This window comes from Oryctolagus cuniculus, chromosome 17 (genome assembly GCF_051225735.1).
Source record: "Oryctolagus cuniculus isolate XC-2025 breed Fujian yellow rabbit chromosome 17, ASM5122573v1, whole genome shotgun sequence".
Classification (NCBI taxonomy): Eukaryota; Metazoa; Chordata; class Mammalia; order Lagomorpha; family Leporidae; genus Oryctolagus; species Oryctolagus cuniculus.
The window spans coordinates 51,651,114-51,672,729 of NC_142883.1; the positions used below are offsets into that span (position 1 = coordinate 51,651,114).

A 21,616-nucleotide genomic window follows, 5' to 3' on the forward strand; every position below is an offset into this window, starting at 1 on the left:
TGTTAGGCCACTTGTCAAAAGAGATGAAGGATAAGTGTTGTGAGAATGTGGAGATAAGAGGACCCTTGTAGGCTATTGGTGGGAATGTAAATTAGTGCCGACATTACAGAAAACACTATGGATGATCCAGTAGTCTGTATGATCCAGTAATCCTGCAGCTGGGTAGGATTAAAAATACAGGAAACAAAATCAGCACATATAAGAGATGTCTGCACTTGCATGCTCACTGCAGAATTATTCACATTAGCCAGGATATGGAATCAACTAAGCGCCCATCCGTGAGTGAACAGATGAAGAAAATGTGGTGTGTTATATGCCAATGGAATGCTATTCGGCCCTGATAAAGGAAGAAATCCTGTCATCTGTGATAACGTGGATGAACCTGAAGGACACTCTGTTGAGTAAGAAAAAAGCCACTCACAGAAAGTGTGTGACCTCACATCTATGTGAGATCTTAAGTTGAACTCAGATGTGGAGTAGAAGGGTGGTTACCAGGGGCTGGGGGACAGGGAGGGTGGGGAGACACTGGCCAAAGGCCATAACATTTCAGTTACACAGGAGCAGTAAGTTCAAGGGATCTACTGCTCAACATGGGCACTACAGTTAATAACAATGTATTGCACACTTGAAAATAACTATAAATTTTATGTATTCTCACCATAAAAGCCAAGCATATGAAGTAATATGTATGTTAATTAGTTCAATTTAGCCATTCCACAATGTACACACATTTCTTTAAAATTTTTTAAAAACTTATTTGAGAGAAAGAGATCTCTCAGCTATTCGTTTTCTCCCCAGCTACCCACAATGACCAGGGCTGGGCTGAAGTCAAAGCTGGGAGCCAGGAAGTGAATCAAGGTCTCCCAGTGGGAGGGACCCACTTACTTGAGCCATCACAGCTTCCTCTCGGGGTCTGCCTCAGCCAGAGCTGGAGCTGGGAGCTGGAGGCGGGTATTAAACCCAGACACTGATGTGAGATACAGGAGTCTCAACCAGAATCTTATTTACTAGGTCAAACACTAGTCTCTGTATACATGTTTCAAAAAGTCATCTTGTACATCATAAAACATAAACGATTTTCATGTGTCAATTTAAAAATAAATTAGCTTTTTGGGAAAAAAAAAGAATAAGAGAGAGACAATTAAGGATTTGGTAAAAACCAATATTCACTCTATTGGTTGGAAATAAAAACAAGAGGCCAGCACTGTGGCACAGCAAGTTAAGCCACTGCCTACAGCACCTGCATCCCACATGGCTGCAGGTTCGATTCCCTGCTGCTCCACTTCCGATCCAGCTCCCTACTAATGTGCCCAGGAAAGCAGCGGAAGATGGCCTAAGTGCTTGGGCCCCTGCCACCCACGCGGGAGATCTGAAAGAAGCCCAGACCTGGCTGTTGCGGCCATCTGCAGGGTGAACCAGGGGATGGAAGATCTCTCTCTCTCTCTTTCTGTCTCTCCTTCTCTCTGCAACTCTTTCAAATAAATAAATCTTTTTAAAAAAAATACAGAAACAAAACAGAGGAACTGTGTATACCAAGCAATGAAATTAAAGAAGATAGGACATACCAGTGGCTGTCAACCTTTCGGGGTGCATCAATGCTTGAAAAATCTGATGGGCAAGAAGAACTTTGCATTAGTCAGTTGTAACAAAATAGCTGAAGCAGCCAACTTACAGAGAAAAGGGCTATTTTGGCTCATGGTTTTGGAGGCTCAATGTCCAAATGGCAAGGCACAGGTTTTGGGAATGGTGAGGGGCCCACAGCAGGTGGCAGAGTGTGTTCACAGAAAAGATCACATGCAAGCCAGGAAGCAGAGAGATAGAGAGAGGGAGAGAGGGAGAGAGGCCAAACTCGGGCTTTTACATCAGTTCTCCCAGGAGAACTACTAAGGAGTCCCACGAGGGTTGTGTCCCTTCTGCGGGTACAACCTCAATGACCTAAGGACTTCCCACTAGGCCTCATCTCCTAAGGGCTCTACCACCTACCAACAGCACCACCTTGAAGGTCAAGCCTTAACAAAGGCCCTTTGGGAGACATTTGGCATCCAAACCATAGCAAACTTGTTTTTCAGGAAAGTCAAATTTACAGGAAACTTGCATGCATTTTTAAGAGATTTATAGACTCACTAAAATACAACCAAGAACAAGAGGTTTGGACCCCACATTAGGAATTTTGCCATAGAATCTATGAGTTTAGGTTCTCCATTCTGAGAGATGTCACAGGAACACAGACCTGGAAACCAACAATCAGATATTTTATTTTTTTCAGACCTAACATGATTGTCCAGTAGCCTCCTGGGCCATGAAGTCAGTCAGTCAGTTGGATCAGCATGTCTCCAAGAGCAACCCAGCCACCCAAGGCCAGTCTTCTGAAACCAAAAGTAGCACAGAAAAGATGGGGAACATGCTACATTCAGAACACTACTTGTCATGGTTTGGATAAGTCTGAGTGTCCCAGGGCTGGTGCTGTGGCATAGCAGGTAAAGCCACTGCCTGCAGTGCCAGCATCCCATATGGATGCCAGTTCAAGTCCCAGCTGCTCCATTTCTGATCCAGCTCTTTGCTATGGCCTGGGAAAGCAGTGGAAGATGGCCCAAGTGCTTGGGCCCCTGCACCCATGTGGGAGACCCGGAAGAAGCTCCTGGCTCCTGGCTTCGGATTGGCATAGTTCTGGCCATTGTGGCCATCTGGGGAGTGTCCCGGTGGATGGAAGACCTCTCTCTCTCTCTCTCTCTCTCTCTCTCTCTCTCTCTCTGCCTCTCCTTCTCTCTGCGTGACTCTGACTTTCAAATAACAAATCTTCAAAAAAAAAAAGTCTGGGTGTCCCCCAAAAGCCCATGTGTGACAAGCATGATTCCCCAGAGTCTGATGTCGATGGACTAAGGATGGAACTTAACCCAACCCTGGTGTCTGACGATGAGGCCTTGGAGTGATGAATTCTTTGTTGGAGAAGCGCCCTGTGATCCATCATGGTGACTACGAGAACCCATTCCGAGGAAGACGAAGACTGTGCTTCCTGTCTCTCCCTCTACTTCCTGATTCACTGGGTGATCCTCGTGGGTCCACGATCCACCACCCTCATGAGACACTAGACCAATGGGGCTGCTGATCATGAACTCCGAACCTCCAACACCATGAACAAAAATAAACCTTCTTTCCTAAATAGCTCCCCTCATGTATTTGTTCTAACGATGGAACACTAACACAATACCTCAGAAACCGTCCTGCGAGCAGTGAGCTGAGGGTGTCTCAGCATTTTAGAGAAACTTAATAGTAAAAGAGATTCTGCTTGTGAATTGGGAAAGGGTAAAATCCTTTAGTCAGGCCTTGGAAACGGCTGTCCTGTCATTCAGCAGCGCTACAGTGACAACCAAAAGGCCAGCAATCCTTTGGCACCAGCTTTGCAGTGGCATCTTTGATGGCATCAGCAGTGTAACCTTGATTTGCACCACCCACTGTATTCAGACAGAAGACATGATGGTAAGTTTGGTGTGGGGCAGTTTCTACATGGTCTTAAAAATGCCAAATGTAATGACATTTTGGAACATACTTCATTGAGGATAACAGCAACTATTTTATGGAAACAGCAGTGTCAAAACTATAGGTATATGAAAGCTATTTTTAGAGCCATCTGATTGACAGCACACTATAATAGTCACAGACTTTGATATACTGCTTTGTACTTAGTTACAGCTATTGGTGTACCCACAAGCTCATCAGGACAGGAACCCAAGTACTGCAACAGGCTCTGAAATTTCATGGGCTCTTAAGAATTTCTGCTCAAAAAATAGACTGCTACTTTCTGTTCAGTTTTTCTATCAGCTTAAAATCACTCTTTAAAAAAAGGCTCTATTGATTTTAAAAAAATGTACACCATGGAAACAGTATTCTTTTTCATAAAAAAACATAGAATCAATGTGTCCCTTTTAAACAGTTACAAAACTTAAGTGTTAGCATTTCTGATCTTAATTCTTATAAACAAAACTAAAGTAGATTTCTTTTTGTTTAGAAACAATGTAAAGAAAGTTACTTATCCTAAAACGAAGACAAATTACTTTAGGTCCTATTTAGGCAATGCAGGAGAGTGAGTTAAACTGGGCAGGCATTGGGAAAAAAAAACCCAGATTCCTCTGGGAGATGTGCCTTTTGAACATGATGGAAAGTGACTGAGGGGAACAGTCAATGGTTCACTGCTAGAAGGGCCAAATTACTGCACAAATACCCTTGTTTTTATGTAATTAATTTAAATGTACTGAAAGGAAAAGTAATTTGGAGTATAAACATGATTACTCTCAGTTTAATGTTTTTGATACAACTTAAAATCAGTAACTTTCAAAAAAATCCCAATCATCTCTTCACCACAGCTCAGATATATTTTCCACCCTGCCTTGATATCTCAAGGCCTTAGATATTTCCAGAAATGACAGTTGTCCTTGACTTTTCTAAGAATGCCAATTATCATGCTGAGAATGTTATAATAACTTCTCCATTTATTATCTACTAAAAAAGTCTAAGTAATTTTATTTCATAGTGTCTCTGGAAATAAAACTGTGATCTAGAACTACTTCAAAAAGAGAGGGAGAGAACACAAAAGGAAAAGCTCGAGGGCAGGCACGGTGGCGCGGGGGGTTAAGCCACTACTTAAGGCTCCCATATCCTATATCAGAGCGCTGGTTCAAGTCCCGGCTCCTCTGCTTCCAATCCATCTTCTTGCTGATGCAATCAGGAAGGCAGAGGCTGATGGCTCACACATGTGGGGCCCTCCACCCGCACTGGAGGCCCAGAAGGAGTTCCTGGCTCCTGACTTCAGCCTGTTCCAGCCCTGGCTACTGCAAGTATTGTGCAGGTTTTGGGGAAATGAATCAGTGGATGGAAGATCTCTCTCTCAAACCAGAAAAAAAAAAAAAAAAAAAAAAAGATGAGTGAGCGAGCGAGAGAGATAGAGAGAAACAAGAAATTTTCTAAGAAACACAAGATAAAAAAAAAGAAGGAGGCCAGTGCTGTGGTGCAGCAAATTAAAGTGCTACCTGTAGTGCTGGCATCCTATATGGGCACGGGTTCAAGTCCTGGCAGCTCCACTTCCAATCCAGCTCCCTGCTAATGCACCTGGGAAAGCAGCAGAGGATGGTCTGAGTCCTTGGACACTTGCACCCATGTGGGAGACCTGGAAGAGGCTCCAGGCTCCTGGCTTTGGATTGGTGCAGCTCCAGCCATTGCAGCCAATTGGGTAGTGAACCAGCCAGCAAATGAAGACTTCTCTCCCTCTCTCTCTGCCTCTCCTTCTCTCTATGTGTAACTCTTTCAAATAAATAAATAAATAAATAAATAAATCTTTAAAAAAAATTTATTTGGGTAGTGTCAGGTATACCACCGAGCAGGCATCACAAGCCTAAGTTTTCTCCTCCCAAAGCTGTTTCCTCAATTTCCCTGATATACCCAAAGGAAGTCATTAAAGCTCTGTGAATTGGCAGATTAGTGCTCTCATGAGATACTGACATTATTATAGAAGTTGGGAGAAAATAAAGATAATGGATTAATTCCTCAAGAGCTCTCTGCCAAGGGAGCAGGCGTTTAGTCTAGGAGCTAAGACACTGCATCCCACACTGGAGTTACTGGCTTGGATTCCTGCATCCAGCTCCTGCTGACAGCTTCCTACCCATGCACCACCCTTGAAGACAGTGCTGATGGCTCAGAGCACTATGTTCCTGCCCCGCCTAGGAGATCTGGACCCAACCCTGTCCTTGCAGGCAATGGGGAAGTGAATCAGCAGATGGGAGTGCCCTGTCCCTCTCACTCACTCTCTCTTTCTGCCTCTCAAATAAATACATGATTTTTAAAATAGAGACATCTGCAAAGATACATACCAACACCTCTCAAAACTCGAGCCCATGTGGAACCAACGATTGCATAGCCTGGACCCGACTCTTCACACTGTTAGTGGAAAGTCCTACAGGAAGAGAGTCTCAGAGTCAGAGATGATTCTTGGACCTGTGTGTATGGCAGTCAAAGAGGTTTAACTCTGACTTTGCTTCCATGTTCATAAAAGATAATATTAAACACGCAATATGAGAAAGTCATAATCATTCATAATAAAATGGAGACATTTATTTATTCATATGCTTTGCTTCATTTCATACCATTAACAACCCTAGTCTCACATTTCATGAGTCCAATGAATAAACTCTCGAAAGCCACAATTAGAGCCTGACTAAATACAGGTTTTGGCAGGTGTAAGTCCAGAGTCTGTTGCTCGGACTTGCCGATGGCGACTAAAGAGCCAATCACCCAGGAAACCATTGCCCCCTGACTCTGTAAGATCCTCTGTACCTGATTAGATACGATTATATGCAGAGCAGAACAGGTTTTTGCATGTTGTCAATCACAATTCGTATTTTCTATAAGTGGCCCTCCTATGAAAGCTATTCAAATCCAGTAGCGATTGATTATAAATTTTATTTTGTTATTCTCATTTTCAATAGTTCATTTTATTTCCAGTGATTTCTGTGTGTCTTCATTATGGCAGTTTTATGTTAGCTTTGGATCCTATTTGATTTTAATAGCCCTCTAAATCCTTTCATATCTAATAAATTTTCCAAAATTCCTAAGAATATTTAATTAACTAAACACTGAAAACAGGACCATCAGTTAGTATGAACAAGCAAGAAAGGCCTCTATGAAATGCAAACACTTACCTAAAAACTGGTATGATTTTCTCAGGATCACTGGAGACTTTTCCATTTGTGGGATCAAGTGACAATGTACAAATCTCAACCACTGAAACATTTCCCTTTTTCTCTATTTTTTTTTAATTGAAAGGCAGAGACACAGAAAGACAGAGACAGAGAGACAGAACTCCCATCCATTGGTTCACTCCCCAAACAGCCCACCAAGGCTGGCTTCGGGCTGGGCCAGACACTCCCTGCAGACCTCCCCCGTGGGTGGGAGGGCCCCAACAACTTGAGCCATCACCGCTGCCTCCCAGGGTCTCCATTAGCAGGAAGCTGGAATTGGAAGTAGAGCTGAGACTCAAACCCAGGCACTCATGGGGCCAGCGCTGTGGTGCAGCGGGTTAACACCCTCGCATCCCATATGGGCGCCGGTTCGAGTCTTGGCTGCTCCTCTTCCGATCCAGCTCTCTGCTATGGCCTGAGAAAGCAGTAGAAGATGGCCCAAGTGTTTGGGCCCCTGCACTCATGCAGGAGACCTGGAAGAAGCTCTGGCTCCTGGCTTCCGATTGGCGAAGCTCCGGCCATTGCGGTCAACTGAGAAGTGAACCAGCGGATGGAAGGCCTCTCTCTCTCTTTCTGCCTCTCCTCTCTATGTGTAACTCTGACTTTTGAATCAATAAATAAATCATTAAAAAAAAAAAAAAGGCACTCTGTTGTAACATGCAGGTACCCAATAGTTGGCTTGACCTTTAGGTGAATACCCAATCCCCATTTCCCTCTTGATGATTCTCTTTTTTTAAAAAAAATTATTTATTTCAAAAACAGAGTTACATAGAGAGGTACAGCCAGAGAGAGAGAGAGAGAGAGAGAAGTCTTCCATCTGCTGGTTCACTCCCCAAATGACTGTAACAGCCAGAGCTGGGCTGATCCAAAGCCAGGGGCCAGGAGCTTCGTCCAGGTCTCCCATGTCTTATTCCAGGCCTTCCAGGTCTTGGGTGCCAGGGCCCAAGGACTTGGGCCATCTTCTACTGCTTTCCCAAGCCATAGAAGAGAGCTAGATGGCTGGCGCCACGGCTCACTAGGCTAATCCTTCGCCTGCAGCATGGGTACTCCGGGTTCTAGTCCCGGCTGGGGTTCCGGTTCTGTCCCAGTTGCTCCTCTTCCAGTCCAGCTCTCTGCTGTGGCCTGGGAAGGCAGTGGAGGATGGCCCAAGTACTTGGGCCCTGCACCCATGTGGGAGACCAGGAGGGAGTACCTGGCTCCTGGCTTCGGATCGGTGCAGTGCACCAGCCATAGCGGCCATTTGGGGGGTGAACCAATGGAAGGAAGACCTTTCTCTCTGTCTCTCTCTTTCACTGTCTGACTCTGCCTGTCAAAAAAAAAGAAGAGAGCTGGATCAGAAGTGGAGCATCAGGGACTTGAACTGGCACCCATATGGGATACCGATGCTTTAGGCCAGGGTGTTAACCTTCTGCTCCAGTCCTGATGATTCTCTTTTTTATGACACAATCATATTTTTATATCACATGGGGCTGGCACTGTAGTGCAGTAGGCTAAGCCTCCACCTTTGGTGCCAGCATCCCATATGGGTACCAGCTTGTATCTTGGCTGCTCCACTTCCCATCCAGCTCTCTGCTATGGCCTGGGAAAGCAGTAGAAGATGGCCCAAGTCCTTGGGTCTCTGCACCCAAATGGGAGTCCTGGAAGAAGCTCCTGGCTCCTGACTTCAGATTGGCGCAGCTCTGGCCATTGTGACCATTAGGGGAGTGAACCAGCGGATACAGGGCCTCTCTTGCTCTCTCTCTGCCTCTCCTCTCTCTGTGTAACTCTGATTTTCAAATAAATAAATAAACTTTTTTAAAAAAAGATTTGAGGGACAAAATGCTTTTATGGGTCCCTCTGTGTTCTTTGATATGTCTCACTGTGCACAGCAAATCCAGTGCTCTTCATTTGTTTATTAAACACAGCATGCAGGAGAGTTTTTCTTCATGCCAAACTATCCATGCTCATTGTAAAAAACGTAGGCAATGCAAATAAACAAAAGAATAAAAATAATATAAAAAACAGTCCAAGGTGTGGGCACTGCAGTGCAGAAGATTAAGTCACCACCCCACACTGGAGTGTCTGGTTGAGTCCCCTCTATTCTGCACTTACGATCCAGCTTTCTGCCAATGCATCTGGGAGGCAGCAGATGACGGCTCAAGTACTGGGGTCCTACACTCACATGGGAGACGTGGGTGGAGCTCCTGGCTTCAGCCTGGTCTATGTGTCACTCTGTCTTTCAAACAAATAGACAAATCTTTTTTAAAAATCATCTAAAATTCTACCACCTCTATACATTACCTTTTCATGTAGTTCTGTAACCAAGGAGGAGGACTTCCCCCTCTTATAGGCTCTGCTGCTAATGCTGCCTGATTTTGTACCATGTCATCCCATTCCATAAGTCACGCAGATTTGACCACTGGTGAACACCCTACCTGTATTAGGGTTTAGTTAAGAAAACAGACACTACCCTAGGTTTTTCAAACCAACTAAGAGAAAATTTAATAAGGAAATTGCTTGCATAGGAAATGGAAAAGCTGAGAAATCAAACACAGGAAGGTGAGATAACTGAAATGTTAGCTACAGCCAGAAACAACAGCTAGTCTAGGGCAGAAGAGACACAGGAGAAGTGGTTTTATCAGAGGACAGAAGTTGTGGCCAACCAGAAGCCAGCACCAAGGAAGGGGGATTTCCCTAAGGGAGCTGCAACCGCAGAGGCAGGGTCTGTTTGGAGGAACTGGAGACACAGAAGTGAAGTAGCCACAGTCAAGGGCCTCACAGGAATCAGAGAAATAGGAGAAAATATCCTAGCCTCAGCCCCTCTCTTAACCTCCAGTCATCCACCATTGTCTCTCCCTAGCCAAACTTACCCAGAAGCCTCTGGGAAAAGGAGCCTTGGAAATGATGGAGTAAGGGGATCGAGAATGAGCACACATAGGCAACTGGCCAGCAATTGCCTAAGAATTATGGCTAGCCATAAATTACAATGTCATGTTCTTACAAAAATGTTTAAGCTGAATAAAATCATTAGTTAGCAATCAGGCAAATTCAAAAAAACTGACATTGTACAAAACAACTGGCCTAAGCTCTCTGACATATCAATGGGCTAAAAAACAAAACAAAACAAAACAAAAAAAGGCGGGGGGAGGCAGGAAACGTATCTAAAATAAAATACATTATTAGTGAGACACAGACATTTCAATGTGTGATCACAGATAGATACTGGATCAGAAAGAGAATCTTGTAAAGAACATTATGGGGCAATTAAAGAAATATGCTTATGGATAACACTTTGGCTTATGGTTGTATATAAAGGTTAAACTTATTTTTTTTTTTAATTTATTTATTTGAGAGGCAGAGAGAGGGGGAGACTCCCATTCACTGGGATGGCTGCGATGGCTGGGAATGGGACAATAGAAGCCAAGAACTCAATCCAGGTCTCCCTCATGGATGGCAGAAACCCAATTCCTTAAGCCATCACCACTGCCTCCCAGGGTCTGCATGGGTAGGAAGCTGCAGTCAGGAGCTGGATGCAGGAATCAAACTCAGGCAACCCCAATGTATGTGGGTGTCTTAACTGCAAATCTAAATGCCTATCCCCTTGGCAGAGATGAATTTTCTCTCAACTTCATGAGTGAATATCTCATTAGAACAATAATCTGCTAATTCACAGAGCTATAATGATACTCTTTTGACACTTCGGGAGAAGGTCTGAGAGGAGCATAACTACTTGAACCATAACCACTGCCTCCCAGGGCCTGCATTAGCAGAAAACTTGAATCAGAAGCTGGAGCTGGGGGCTGAACCCAGGTAGCCTGAAATGAGATGTGAGCATATTAACTGGCAACTGAACCACTATGGTAAATGTCCAACCCAAGGTTAAATTTCTTGAGTGTAATAATTTGGTGTGGTTATTTAAGACAAATCCTATTGTCAGGAGACAAATACTGAAGTATTTATATGTCAAACATTAAGATGTCTCCAACTAGCACCATACATATAATGGATGATAAAACTAATGTGCCAAAAAAACTTGAGATAAAACTAAGTTGGCCTCTGACCTTTGACCACTGGCATAGGTGAAAAGATGAACTAAACCAATCAATTCTTATGAATTTAAACCTAGGGGCCAGGGGCTGGAACTGTGGTGTAGCAGGTAAAGCCACTGCCTGCAGTTCCTGCATCCCATATGGGTGCCGGTTAGAGTCCTGGCTGCTACACTTCCTATCCAGCTGTCTGCTGTGGCCTGGGAAAGCAGTAGAAGATGGCCCAAGTCCTTGGACCCCTGTACCCACGTGGGAGACCTGGAGGAGGCTCATAGCTCCTGGCTTTGGATTGGCACAGCTCCAGCCGCTGCAGCCAATTGGGGAGTGAACCAGCAGATGGAAGACCCCTCTCTCTCTCTCTCTCTCTGCCTCTCCTTCTCTCTCTGTGTAACTCTGACTTTCAAGTAAATAAATAAATCTTTAAAATAAAATAAATAAACCTAGGGTCCAGTGCTGTGGCACAGTAAGCTAAGCTTCCACCTGAGGCACTGGCATCCCATGTGGGCGCCAGCTTGTGTCTCGACTGCTGCTCTTCCGATCCGGCTCTCTGCTATGGCCTGGGAAAGCAGCGGAAGATGGCCCAAGAACTTGGGCCCCTGTGCCCCTGTGAGAGACCTGGAGAAGCTCCTGGCTCCTGGCTCTAGATGGGCCCAGCTCCCATCATCACAGCCAAATGGGGAGTGAACCAGAGGATGGAGGACCTTTCTCTGTCTCTCCCTTTCTCTGTAACTCTACCTCTCAAATAAATAAATAAAATCTTTAAAAATAAATGAATTTAAACCTAAAAGTCCACAAAGAATTTGTTTGTTAGTAATAAAGTTACAGGTGATAAAACAAAACATGAATGGAGTTAAGGAAATAGCAAACTAAAACTATACATAAATGGTGGGGGGAAAAAAGATATGGCAAGGGGCTGGAATTGTGGTGTAGCGGGTAAAGCCACTGCCTGCAGTGCTGGCATCCCATATGGGCGCCAGTTTGAGTCCTGGCTGCTCCACTTCCGATCCAACTCTCTGCTATGGCCTGGGAAAGCAGTGGAAGACAGCCAAGTGCTTGAGCCCCTGCACTGGTATGGGAGACCTGGAGAAGCTCCTGACTCCTGGCTTCAGATCAGCGCAGCTCCAGCCATTGTGCCCAATTGGGGAGTGAACCAGCAGAGGGAAGAAGACCTCTCTCTCTGCCTCTCCTTCTCTCCCTAACTCTGATTCTCAAATAAATAAATAAATCTTAAAAAAATATATGCCAAGTAATTTGCAAAAACAGCTGCCAAGAATCCTTTGCATCTCTGAGCACACACCACTTCTCCATTAAGAAGTGAAGTCTCCTCCCAATCTTCTGGACTGGCTCTATGACTTGCAAAAGTGACACTGCGCCAGTTCTAGACTACTAAGAGACCAAAGATCTTCCACCACTTTCCTCCTCTGCGAGCCTGAGCCACCGCGTACAACAGACCTCATTTGGGCAAGGCCTGCCCCTGACCACTCTGCATCTCTCAGCTGAGGAGCCGCATGGAGGAAAGCCAACCAGACCCTCAAGCCCCAGGCAAGCTGTCCCTGACAATTTCTTCCTGATCAATGTTGTGAACCAACACATAAATGTTGGTGTTTGCTTAAAGTCAATGAATTTTGGGAAAGATGTGTTATATAGCTACTAGGGGACAGGGCAGTCAGATAAAGGGAGAGTAAACAACTTGAGTTCATTCCATCTACAGGCACAAAATAACTCCCATCCTTTAAAAAAAAAAAAAAAGATTTGTTTTATCTATTTAAAGGCAGAGTTACAGAAAGGGGGGGGAGAGACAGAGAGAGAGATCTTCCATCTACTGGTTCACTCCCCAAATGGTAGCAACTGCCAGGGCTGGGCCGAACCAAAGCCAGGAGCCAGGAGCTTCTTCCGAGTCTCCCACTTGGTTACAGGGACCCAAGGACCTGGGGTGTACTCCACAGCTTTCCCAGGTGCACTAGCGGGGAGCTGGATCAGAAGTGGAGCAGCTGGGATTTGAACAGGCGCCCATATAAGATGCCGGCATCACAGGTGGTGGCTTTACTTGCTACACCTCAACGCTGGCTCCTCCCATCCTTCCTTGAGTTAAACTGAACAGGTCTCTGTCCTTGCAGCAAAAAGAACCAGAAATGAATATCCCTTCCTCTCCTTTATCCTTCCAGATATTTTTATGTCCCAAAGATTTAGCATAAACATCTCTTCTTTCCACTTGACCCCTTCCTCTGTTCCTTCCCCTTTTATTTGGGAACAGCTCCTGATTTTCAAGTGGTCTGCTGTGCAATGCATCACATAAATAGAAGCATGAACAAAATCACTTGCTCAGTTTAAATATAATACTCGGGTAAGCAGTCACCGCCCAGCTTCCAATATCAAATGTGGACAGTCCTTTAGACGTGTTCGCTCTCCCCTAGTCATATCTCTTCCCTATCCCTTGTGATTACTTCCATGATGACTATTTTGTTAATCACTGACATTTTTCTTTCATAGCCTTCTGCCTAATTATGCATCCCTAAACAAATATAATACTTAGTTTTGGGCCAGCGCCCTGGCTCAATAGGCTAATCCTCCACCTTGCAGCACCGACACACCGGGTTCTTGTCCTGGTCGGGGCGCCGGATTCTGTCCCAGTTGCCCCTCTTCCAGGCCAGCCCTCTGCTGTGGCCCGGGAGTGCAGTGGAGGATGGCCCAAGTGCTTGGGCCCTGCACCTGCATGGGAGACCAGAAGCACCTGGCTCCTGCCTTCGGATCAGCGCAGTGCGCCGGCCGCAGCGGCCATTGGAGGGTGAACCAACGGCAAAGGAAGACCTTTCTCTCTGTCTCTCTCTCTCTCATTGTCCACTCTGCCTGTCAAAAAAATAAAAATAAAAAATTTAAAAAAATAAAAAATAAATAAAAAAACAAATATAATACTTAGTTTTGGAAAACCTGCAAGCACCTACCTAGGGGAATGAGGGAAAGATGACGTTACCTGTGCGAGGGGAACCCTCAAGGGGAGAGAAGAGACAGAACACTGTCGAGGTGGTTGCCCAGCTGCAGCCTCCCTGCACTTGCACAAGAGCCAATCACAGGAAAATCACTGAGCAAGAGGATGAGTAACACGGGGAGAGGACTGGCTCAGCAGAGTCAGGCATGTAGCCGCATGGAGCATGCAGTGGGCTTTAGATAGCTAGCAGAGATACAGCCAGAGGGAGAGGGCTGCTCTGTATTTTCTGTTCACTGTGGCTTCCTCTCCACCTGCAACAAGAGGCCGAATTTCTAGACAACATCCACAGCAGATCAGGCAGCAGGGCGTGCACAAACAGGTAGGAACACGAGGGCAGAGGAAGTACAGAGGAAAAACCTGAGCCAGACTCTTGGTATCTTGTCCTTGATTTCAAAGTCAGCCTGGTGGTGGTGACAAGAATAGTGACGGAAGACTCAGCGTGTCTCTTCCTGGAGTCCTGGAGTCCCACTGATCAGATCTCAACCTGCTGCCGTCTGCAACTCTGGCGTACCTGTCATCCTGGAATCCCTCCCCACCCTCATCCTGAGGATCCCCTTCATGTTCCCCTGTGTCAGATTCCTACCCGCTGTGTCCCATGTCTTCCTCTGTCTTGTTCTGTTCTTTCACTCAAGAAGCACAGCCTTGGGGCCAGTGCTGCGGCATAGCAGGTGAAGCCCCCGCCTGCGTGCCAGCATCCCAAATGGGCGCCAGTTCAAGACCAGGCTGCTCCTCTTCTGATCCAGTTCTCTGCTACAGCCTGGGAAAGTAGTAGAAGAAGGCCCCCAGTCCTTGGCCCTTGTATCCATGCATGAGACCAGGAAGAAGCTCCTGGCTCCTGCCTTCGGATTGGCTCAGCTCCAGCCATTATGGCCATTTGGGGAGTGGACCAGTGGATGGAGGATCGATCTCTCTCTCTCTCTCTCTCTCTCTCTACCTCTGCCTCTCTGTAACTATGCCTTTCAAATAAATGGATAAATCTTATGAAAAAAAAAAAAAAAAGAGGCCAGTGCCGCGGCTCACTAGGCTAATCCTCCACCTAGCGGCGCTGGCACACCAGGTTCTAGTCCCGGTTGGGGTGCCGGATTCTGTCCCAGTTGCCCCTCTTCCAGGCCAGCTCTCTGCTGTGGCCCAGGAGTGCAGTGGAGGATGGCCCAAGTGCTTGGGCCCTGCACCCCATGGGAGACCAGGAGAGGCACCTGGCTCCTGCCTTCGGATCAGCGCGGTGTGCCAGCCGCAGCACGCCGGCCGCAGCGGCCATTGAAGGGTGAACCAATGGCAAAAGGAAGACCTTTCTCTCTGTCTCTCTCTCTCTCTCACTGTCCACTCTGCCTGTCAAAAAAAAAAAAAACCATGAACCATGAACCATGAAGAACAGCCTCGTATATCTTATTAAGAAAGAATGCACAGGCAGCAAATCTTGCATATCTGAACATGTCTTCATTTTACCTTCTTATCTGGTGAATAATTTAGTTGGTGTTGAATTCTAGGTTGGGAGTCATTCTTCTTCAGAATTCTGAAGGCACTGTTCTAGAGTACCTTGGTTTGTGGCTGTTCGCTGAAGTGTACCAAGGCAAGTCAGATTCCCGCTCCTTTCTATATGGTTTTTTTGCATGCCCACCCCCTCATTCTATCTTGATCTTGCTTTCTCTCAACTTTAAAAATACGTATTTTATATATCGATACACACACAGCCACACACACATATATTTGAAAGAGTTACAGAGACAAAGATCTTCCATCCACTGGTTCATTCCCCCGATAGCAGACGGCTACAATGGCCAGGGCTGGGCCAGGCCACTTGATCTTGGACTTGAACTCCCAAAACTGTGAGCTAAGTAAAGTGAGTTGCTTCAGGTATTTCATGGTTATGATGAAAAACTGAGGGATTAGAGCAACTCATAGAACTTGGAAAATTCTCTCATCTCATCTTTCATCTCTGCTTCTCTCTGCTCACTGCTTATTTCTCTAACTCCACATAAATTGGCTTTTTTAATTTTCCAATCCACTTACTGAATATCAACACCATTGCAAGTCCTAAGTTTACAACTTTCTGATTCAATACAGTGTCAGTATGAGCTGAAATTTCTTTATTTCTAAACTCCTGGGGATGTTTGGCCCAGCCAGTTAGGTGCTCTCCTCTGGAGCAACCTACTACATCCAAGGAAAGGGTGTGAACTTGGCTCTTCTCTCTTCTCTCGTTGATGGAGGCAGGTGAAATTCCCAGAAAGCTGGGGGTGTCAACAAAACAACAGACGAGTGATTGCTTTGGGTGACTAAGAGCCCCTAGGACACACAGAAATAAAAGCTAAAGAAGAGGGGAAAAAATAGAGGATGGTCAAATTTCTTAATTTGAACAAATGTTTTGAATACTCTCTTACGAGTGTTATGAATGTGGCTGGAATTGGATCCTAACAGCAACAATCACCCTGCTATTTCTGTATCTAGAACCAGGTGTAGCCAGAACCCTCAGGATTCTGTCCTTGGTCATATTCTTTTCTCACAATCATCCCTGGAGAAACTCATTTTTTCCAATGTCTTCAAATATTATCTATGGCTCTACTTCAAAAAGTTTGGGAAAAATGAAATTAAAAGATAAGTTTATTTTGGTGCAAAAAGTTTGAAAGCCATCCATACAAAAACTTCATGGAAAACTGTATTGTGCAAAAACTGCAAGTGTTTCAAAATTTTTTACATCAACATAAAAATGTATCTTTAATCCCATTTTCCATAAACTTCTGACATTCCCTTATTTATGCTGACCGTGGATTCCTGAACAAGGCATAAGCCTGAATGTACTGGGAGGTAACCAAAAAGAAAAATGCTTCAGATTGGATCCAACCATAAGAATCCTTCACTCTGGCTGTAGTGTGGTGAATGAATTGCAAGCCAATTAGAGCGAGCTAAGGTGAATATTCTCAGGACAGCCTAGACCACTTCAAAAGGGCAAAGATGATCAAGACGTAGAGCAACCGAAAGACTAAAGAAGCATTTAAGAACTAAGATCCACGAGGCTTGGCGATGGGGAGGAGGAGGTGAGGGAGATTTCTAGATCCTAGCTTGCTTTACTTACATTATGGAAGTGACTCATGAGATGGGAAGCACTGGAATAGGATCAGGTTTGTGGGAGAAGAATGTGAGTTCAGGTCGAATGTGCTACCTTGAGGCGACTTTTAATATCTGAAAGTTAATGTACAGTAGGCAATTGTGTGCAGGGATCTGATCTTCGGAAGAGAGGTCAGGGCTGGAGGCATAAACATGGGTGTCTTTATCCCCTTCCCCATGAAGAGCTCCAACCAAGCTGAACTTCCGCAACAGCTTCTTGATGGTCCGCCATCACTCCACTGGCCTCCTCCTATCTGCACCAGAGCAGCTACAGTGAATGTCCTCAAGTGTTACTCCCCAGCTTGCAACCCTCAAGGTACAACTTCCCAGTAGTTATACATAGGTGTTTCCCTGGCTACCTCGGGCTGTGGACACAATGGAAGGCTGATAATAACCTACTTGTCATTGGCATAAAGGGCAGGGCCCCGTATGGCACAATCATAAAATCACTTTATTTTTAATTCTCCACTACATTCAAACTTGCTATGTGGGATTTTCCTTCTGTACCACTGGATCTGTAGCTGTCTTTTAATTTTTTATTGAAATGTAACATAGGGGCTGGTGCCGCGGCTCACTAGGCTAATCCTCCTCTGGAAAGCACCCCACATTTACAATGGTTCTCTCAACACCACCTCTCCTGGCTACATGGGACTACCAACTTCTCAAAGAAATGACTGCACACTTGCTTCCTGATTAATCTCTTTTTTATGTTAAACATGTTAAAGACAGTATTACTCGGGGCCAGCACTGTGGCACAGTGGATTAATGCTCTGGCCTGAAGCGTCAGCATCCCATATGGGCGCCGGTTTGAGACCCGGCTGCTCCACTTCCTGTCCAGCTCTCTGCTATGGCCTGGGATAGCAGTAGAAGATGACCCAAGTCCTTGGCCCCTGCACCCACGTGGGAGACCCAGAAGAAGCTCCTGGCTTCGGACCGGCACAGCTCCAGCCGTTACGGCCATCTGGGGAGTGAACCATCGGATATAAGACCTCTCTCTCTCTCTCTCTCTCTCTGCCTCTCCTCTCTCTGTGTAACTCTGACTTTCAAATAAATAAATAAATCTTAAAAAAAAAATAAAGACAGTATTACTCAATGATACTTGTTCAAGCATAAGAAGACTATTTAGGACCGCAGAGATACAAGGTCTTGCAGCAGAGAAGAAAGACTGGGCTCGACTCTGAATACAGCATGGGCAAGTGGGAATTGGTAGCCAAGGAACAGGGTTGGAGGTCAAAGGATGGAAAATGACTGAGAGCAAACATCAGAGGGATTCTACTACACCTATCCTGCTGAAGACAGGCCAGGGTGATCAAACATCACCTAGTAGACGGTAGAGGATGAGGAACATGGACAAATATTGAGGATGATCAGATATACAGGATGGGAAGTTGTTACTAAACTGAGTTCATTGCTAAAACTGATTTTACCAAAAAATGCGGCTGGCGCCATGGCTCAATAGGCTAATCCTCCTCCTGCGGCGCCGGCACACCGGGTTCTAGTCCCGGTCGGGGCACCGGATTCTGTCCAGGTTGCCCCTCTTCCAGGCCAGCTCTCTGCTGTGCCAGGGAGTGCAGTGGAGGGTGGCCCAAGTGCTTGGGCCCTGCACCCCATGGGAGACCAGGAGAAGCACCTGGCTCCTGCCTTCGGATCAGCGTGGTGCGCCGGCCGCGGCGGCCATTGGAGGGTGAACCAACGGCAAAGGAAGACCTTTCTCTCTGTCTCTCTCACTGTCCACTCTGCCTGTCCAAAAAAAAAAAAAAAAAAAAAACGCAGAAACCTAGCAGAAGACTCAGAAGCCTGACTCAAGTTTGGCAAGCAAGGAATTTTGTTGATATAGACTGAAATTTAAAAATTACAATTATAAATGCCAAAGAAATGACAAAATTAGAAAATCAGTACTTTGTAATCCTAATGGAATAACAGATCTAGGTAGTTAACTGTTAAAATCATTAGATGAATGGTTGACGGGGCTCCCAAGAAACAATGGATGACACCAAAGCCAATGATAAATCTTCGCATCACTAAGAGTGGTTCAATCAGTCACCATATTCCTCCTGATATGTTGCAATAGGAAAACACAGCAGCAGTATTCTTTAAAAAAAAAAAAAAAAGTATTCTCTTCTCTTTTTTGGAACAGTTTGAGAAGGACTAGTATTAATTCATCTCTTGTTTTAAAGATTTACTTATGTATTTGAAAGTCAGAGTTACACAGAGAGACAGGGAGAGGCAGAGAGAGAGAAAGGTCTCCCATCTGTTCATTCACTACTCAACCTGCCGCAATGGCTGGAGCTGTGCCGATCTGAAGCCAGGAGCCTGGAGCTTCTTTCAGGTCTCCTAGATGGGTGCAGGGGCCCAAGGACTTCAGCCACCTTCTACTGCTTTCCCAGGCCATAGCAGAGAGCTGGAGCGGAAGTGGAGCAGCCAGGAATTGAACTGGTGCCTCTATGGGATACCAGCGCTGCAGGTGGTGGCTTTACCCACTATTCTACAGTGCTGGCCCCTATTAATTCATCTTTAAATATAGAATTTACCAGTGAAGAAACTGAATATATACAAAAGAAAATTGGATATATACAAAAGAAAACAATGAAGTTGGATCTTAATCTTTTTTCCCCCCACTACCACAAATTATGCAGTCAAGTTTCCCACATTTGGGGAAATCGCAGGGGTTAGCACATCTGGAGTGCAATGGATAAGCCTCGCCCTGGGAAAACCACCTTCGTGATCATGGTATCTCCCCTGCCAGGTAAGTATTGGATCTTAATCTTATACACAAAATCAACTCAAGTTAGATTCAAGGTTTAATGTAAGATCTGAAACTATCAAAATACTAGAAGAAAACATAGGGGAAAGCTGCATGATATGGATCTTGGCAATGATATTTTAGATATGGCACCAAATACATAGGAAACAAAAGTGAACTCAGCAAGAAGAACTATACCAAACTAAAAAGTTTCTACACAGCAGAAGAAACAATGAAAAAATAGAAATGGCACCAGGTATACAGAGGTAATACTTGCAAACCACATATTTGATCTACATAAAGAATGCAAATAACTCATTGGCAAAACAAAATTTTTAAAACCTGACTGGAACATGGGCAAAGTATCTTATCAGACATCCTTCCAAAGAAGACACACAAATGGCCAACAGGCATATGGGGCACTCAACATCAGTAATCACTAGGGAAATACAAATCAAACCACAATGAGATATCACCTCACATCTGTTAGGATAGTCATTATCAAAACTTCAAAGACAGGCCAGTGCTGTGTGGCATAGCATGTTAAGCACTGGCATCTCACATGGGCACGAGTTCAAGTCCCGGTTGCACCACTTTCAATCCAACTTCCTGCTAATGTGCCAGGGAAAGCAGTGGAAGATGGCCAGGTCCCTGGGTCCCTGCATCCACAAAGAAGAAAAAGCTCCTGACTCCTGGTTTCGGTCTGGCCCAGCCATGGTCACTGCAGCCATCTGGGGAGTGAATCAGCAGATGGAAGATCTTTTTCTCTGTCTTTCTGTAACTCTGCCTTTCAAATAAATAAATCCTCCAAAAAATTCAAAAGATAAAAAAGTATTAGTAGGATCGGTTCTGTGGCGTGGTAGGTCAAGTCTCCACCTATGGTGCCAGCTTCCCATATGGTTGCTGGTTCATGTCCTGGCTACTCCTCTTCCAATCCAGCTCCCTGCTAATGTACCTGGGAAAGCAGTGGAAGATGTTCCAAGGGCTTGAACCCCTGCACCCATGTGGGAGACCCAGAAGCAGCTCCAGGCTCAGCACAGCTCTGGCCATTATGGCCATTTGGAGAGTGAACCAGCAAATGGAAGACCTTTCTCTCTATTTCTCTCTCTCTCTGGAACTCTGCCTCTTAGTAAATAAACAGATTTAAAAAAACAAAGGGTTGGTGAGAATGGGAAGAAAAAAGAACTTATATACATTGTTGCTGAGAATGTAAATTGGTACAGCCGTAATGGAGAAGAGTACTGAGAGTCCTCAAAAAATTAAAAATAGAACTACCATATGCTCCAGCAATCCCACTATTTGGTATATATCCAAGGGAAATGAAATCAGTACTTTAAAGAGATATACGCACTCCCACGTAAACTGCAGCATCACTACCAATAGCCAAGGGACAGGTGATGTGGCAAAGCTTGCAATGCTGGCTTCCTGCATCAGAGCGCTGGTTCAAGTCCCATCTGCACTGGTTCTAATCTAGCTCCCTGCTAATGCAGCTGGGAAGGCAGCAGATGATAGTCAAAGTACTTGGACCCCTTCTACCTATAAGGAGACAGGAATGGAGTTCCAGGTTCCTGGTTCAACCTGGCTCAGCCCTAGCTATTGCAGCCAATTGGGGAGTGAACTCTTAGATGGAAGATTGATCTCTCTCCTTTCAACTAAATAAATCTTTTTTTTTTTTTTGACAGTTATACAATGAGAGAGAGAGACAGAGAGAAAGGTCTTCCTTCTGTTGGTTCACCCCCCAGATGGCTGCTATGGCTGGCGCGCTGCGCCGATCCGAAGCCAGGAGCCAGATGCTTCTCCTGGTCTCCCATGGAGTGCAGGGCCCAAGCACTTGGGCCATCCTCCACTGCCCTCCTGGGCCACAGCAGAGAGCTGGATTGGAAGAGGAGCAACCGGGACAGAACCGGCACCCCAACCAGGACTAGAACCTGGAGTAGCCGCGCCGCAGGTGAAGGATTAGCCTAGTGAGCCACGGTGCCGGCCTCAAATACATAAATCTTTAAAAAAATAAAAAGCCAAGATATATAAATTA

General features: G+C 45.3%; 1 long non-coding RNA gene and 1 other non-coding gene across 6 annotated transcripts in view; both read right to left on the reverse strand.

Moving 5' to 3' along the window:
* Positions 1 to 21,616, reverse strand: part of LOC103351478 (uncharacterized) — a 100,617-nt gene that overhangs the window by 52,616 nt on the left and 26,385 nt on the right. For 3 of the 5 annotated variants that reach the window (XR_016224265.1, XR_007911422.3, XR_007911423.3), the window contains exons 2-4: positions 5,862 to 5,944; positions 5,025 to 5,103; positions 1,566 to 1,608 (exon numbers count right to left, since the gene is read on the reverse strand). This is a non-coding gene — a long non-coding RNA (uncharacterized LOC103351478). The remainder of the gene's footprint in view (positions 1 to 1,565; positions 1,609 to 5,024; positions 5,104 to 5,861; positions 5,945 to 21,616) is intronic. The other 2 variants (XR_016224266.1, XR_016224267.1) reach the window with 1 other exon arrangement.
* On the reverse strand, positions 19,428 to 19,595 carry LOC127484555 (U1 spliceosomal RNA). The gene has a single exon (XR_007911618.1). It is a non-coding gene; the product is annotated as a U1 spliceosomal RNA (small nuclear RNA).